Consider the following 4,435-nt stretch of genomic DNA (forward strand, 5'->3'; position numbering starts at 1 on the left):
TTTATTGCATTGTTTTCTGCGTGTCAAGTATTTGTTCCTAAGACCATGAGATCATATAACTCACTCGCACCGAAGGAATACCTTGTGTGCATCAAACATCACAACGTTACTGGGTGACTATAAATGTTCTCTACACGTATCTCCGAAGGTGTCCTTTGAGTTAGTATGGATCAAGACTGGGATTTGTCACTCCTGTGACGCAGAGGTATCTCGGGGCCCACTCGGTAATACAACATCACACACAAGCCTTGCATGCAATGTGACTAAGTGTAAGTCACGGGATCTTTTATTACGGAACGAGTAAAGAGACTTGCTGGTAAGGGTATTGAAATAGGTATACGGATACCGATGATCAAATCTCGGGCAAGTAACATATCGAAGGACAAAGAGAATGACATACGGGATTATATGAATCCTTGACAGTGAGGCTCAACCGATAAGATCTTCAGAAAATATGTAGGATCCAATATGGGCATCGAGGTCCAGCTATTGGATATTGACCGAGGAGTACCTCGGGACATGTCTAAATATTTCTCGAACCCGCAGGATCTGCACACTTAAGGTTCGATGATGTTTCAGTATAGTTGAGTTATATGTGTGGTTACTGAATATTGTTCTAAGCACCGGATGAGATCACGGACGTCACGAGGATTTCTGGAATGGTCTGGAAACAAAGATTGATATATAGGATGGTTTCATTTGGTTACCAGAAAGTTTCGGGCAATTCCAGTAGTGTACCGGGAGTGACGAAGTGGTTCTGGTAGTTCACCGGGAGGGGCCCACCCACCCGGGAGTGAGCCCAAGGTCATAGGGTGGCGCCCCAAGTCCCAAGTGGGCTGCTCGAGTCAACCCAAGAGGCCCATGGCGACACTTATGGAAATACCAAAAAGAAAAGAAAAAGAAAAGGAAAAAGAGGAGGCGGGAAGGAAGAAGTGGACTCCTTCCCCCAAACCAAATTGGGGTGGGAGTCCACCTCCCCCTTGGCCGGCGCACCCCTTGAGGGATTGGCCCTCAAGGCAAGCCTCCTCCCCCCTCCCTCCTATATATAGTGGTGTATTAGGGCTGATTTGAGACATCTTTTGCCACGTGCAACTCAGATCTAGACACCATAGTTCTTCCTCTAGATCGTATTTCTGCGGAGCTCGGGCGGAGCCCTGCAGGAGTAGATCATCACCACCACCGGAGCGTCGTCACGCTGCCGGACAACTCATCTACTTTTCCGTCTTGCTTGCTGGATCAAGAAGGCCGAGATCATCATTGAGTTGTACGTGTGCTAAACGCGGAGGTGCCGTCCGTTAGGCACTAGATTGGAACGAATCGTGGGACGGATCGCGGGACGGTTCGTGGGGCGGATCGAGGGATGTGAGTCCGTTCCACTACATCAACCGAGTTTCTTAACACTTCATGCTGTGTGATCTGCAAGGGTACATAGATCCAAATCTCCGCTTGTAGATGGACATCACCATGATAGGTCTTCGGGTGCGTAGGAAATTTTTTGTTTCCGATGAAATGTTCCCCAACAATGGCATCATGAGCTAGGTTCATGCATAGATGTTATCTCGAGTAGAACACAAAGGGTTTTGTGGACGGTGATGTTCGATTTGCTGCCCTCCTTAGTCTTTTCTCCATTCGGCGGTATTGTTGGATTGAAGCGGCCCGGACAGACATTATTCATACGCTTTTGAAAGACTGGTTTCATCGATTGACATGCAACCTTGTTGCATGAAGATGACTGGCGGGTGTCGATTTCTTCAACTTTAGTTGAATTGGTTTTGACCGAGGCGGTCTTTGGAGAGGTTAAATAGCAATTTGCACATCTCCGTTGTGGTTTTTGGATAAGTAAGATGTGATCATACTAGATACACATAGCAGCCACGTAAAACATGCAACAACAAATTAGAGGACGTCTAACTTGTTTTTGCAGGGTATGCTTGTGATATGATATGGCCAATAACGTGATGTCATATATTGGATGTATGAGATGATCATGTTGTAATAGTTAATATCGACTTGCACGTCGATGGTACGGCAACCGGTAGGAGCCATAGGGTTGTCTTTAAACTAAAATTTGTGTTTGTAGATGTGTTTGCTATATTCCTAGGACGTAGCTTTAGTAGTAATAGCATAAGTACCATGAAAAAACCAAAGGCGACACGTTGATGGAGATCATGATGATGGAGATCATGGTGTGGCACCGGTGACAAGAAGATCATGTCGGTGCTTTGGTGATGGAGATCCAGAAGCACATGACGATGGCCATATCATGTCACTTATGAATTGCATGTTATGTTAATCCTTTTATGTACCTTATTTTTCTTTGAAAGACAGTAGCATTATGAGGTGATCTGTCACTAAAAGTTTCAAGACGAAATTGTGTTCCCCCGGACTGTCCACCGTTGCTACAGTTCGTCGTTTCGAGACACCACGTGATGATCAGGTGTGATAGACTCAACGTTCACATACAACGGGTGCAAAAGAGTTGCACACGCGGAACACGCAGAACACGCGGAACAAACTAGCAAGTGCAGACATGGCCTCGGAACACATGAGACCGAAAGGTCGAGCATGAATCATATAGTTGATATGATTAGCATAGATATGCTTACCACTGAAACTATTCTCAACTCACGTGATGATCGGACATGAGTTAGTGAATTTTGATCATGTACCACTCAAATGACTAGAGAGATGTACTTTTTGAGTGGGAGTTGAGCAAGTAATTTGATGAGTTAAACTCTAATTATCTTGAACATAGTCTAAGTCCACTTTGAAAATATTTGTGTTGTAGATCAATGGCTCATGCTATAGTCACCCTGAATTTTAGTACGTTCCTAGAGAAAGCTAAGTTGAAAGATGATGGAAGCAACTTGGTAGACCGGGCTCGTAATCTTAAGTTGCTCCTACAAGATGGGAAGAAGGATTATGTCCTTAATGCTGCGCTAGGAGATGAACCACCCGCCGCGGCTGACCAAGATGTCAAGAACGCTTGGTTAGCACGCAAGGAGGACTACTCAGTAGTTCAATGTGCAGTCTTGTATGGCTTAGAGCTGGGAATTGAACGTCGCTTTGAGCGTCATGGAGCATTTGAGATGTTCGAGGACTTGAAGTTTATCTTTCAGAAGAACGCCCGGATCGAGAGGTATGAGACCTCCAATAAATTCTATGCTTTCAAGATGGAGGAGAATTCGTGTGTCAGTGAACATGTGCTTAAAATGTCTGGGTACTCAAACCGTCTAGCTGAGCTGGGGATTGAACTCCTGCAAGAGGCTATCACTGACAGCATTCATGCAACAAGGTTGAACTATAACATGCAAGGGATGAACAAGTCACCCGGCGAGTTATTCGCGATGCTGGAATTCATAGAGTCAGAACTCCGTAAAGAACATCAAGTGTTGATGGTGAATAAGACCACTAGTCTCAAGAGAAACGGCAAAGGAAAGAAGGATAGTTCTGTCGGGACCCCGATCCTAAGCCATAGGAATCCAGCCTGTAACACATCGCATCCCTTTGCGGTCTCACGCATGGTTAATCCCACGGCTGCAGCCTTACCTTAGCCGGGACCATTTGCGTCTTTTGACTCACGTATGCAATTGTATCACTAGCATTCCAATGTCAAAGAACCCGGATCGACAAGTCTAGTCATAAACCAAAGTGGCAGTACCGCACAAGGATAGGCATACATGACCCAACAAAGCAGGTGTCGGTCACCAGCGAGTGTAGACGAGTCGTAGCAAGCTACAAGGACTCCATTACATCGCGCGACATTTCCCCAAAGGGGACAGACACAGCAGCTAAGAAGGACACATGCCGGTCAACCAATGTGTCCGGAGCAGTAGCGAGCTACCATGGCTCGTTGGATCACAAAGGGACATTTCCCTGTAAGGAGTGCTACTAAGATTCACGACTAGGTAATCGAACCCCATGCATATCAAGTACGACACACGTACGCATGGCATACCGATATGTATAGATACATCGATGGCATCACAACATAACCATAAACATACAAGCTTTATTTAAGAGGCTCGGAAGAGCCACACACATAATATTACACAGTAAGGGTCTCACGACCCATAATAGCAGTCATTCAGTTACAAGCCAGTGGAAGTGTTTGAAACTGTCTGAGTACAGACAGGTGCAACTAGAAGGCACATGGCCTGACTATACTACAAACCCAACCTAGGGCCAGATCGTAGCTGGGACACCAGCTACTAGTCGTCGTCGATGTCTATGAAGAACCCTCCATTAGGGTCATTAGTAACCTCTGCAACATTTATTAATCAAACATGAGTACGGAGGTACTCAGCAAGAATTTAGGATAACTATCTACTCATGCAATGTATCAATAAGGTATTGTGGGGTTTCATGCGGAAAGCCAGCATTTGACTCGTGGCTAGACAACTTGCATTTTTAAATAATTTTGACAACTTGATTA

This window comes from Hordeum vulgare, chromosome 3H, assembly GCF_904849725.1.
Source record: "Hordeum vulgare subsp. vulgare chromosome 3H, MorexV3_pseudomolecules_assembly, whole genome shotgun sequence".
Classification (NCBI taxonomy): domain Eukaryota; kingdom Viridiplantae; phylum Streptophyta; class Magnoliopsida; order Poales; family Poaceae; genus Hordeum; species Hordeum vulgare.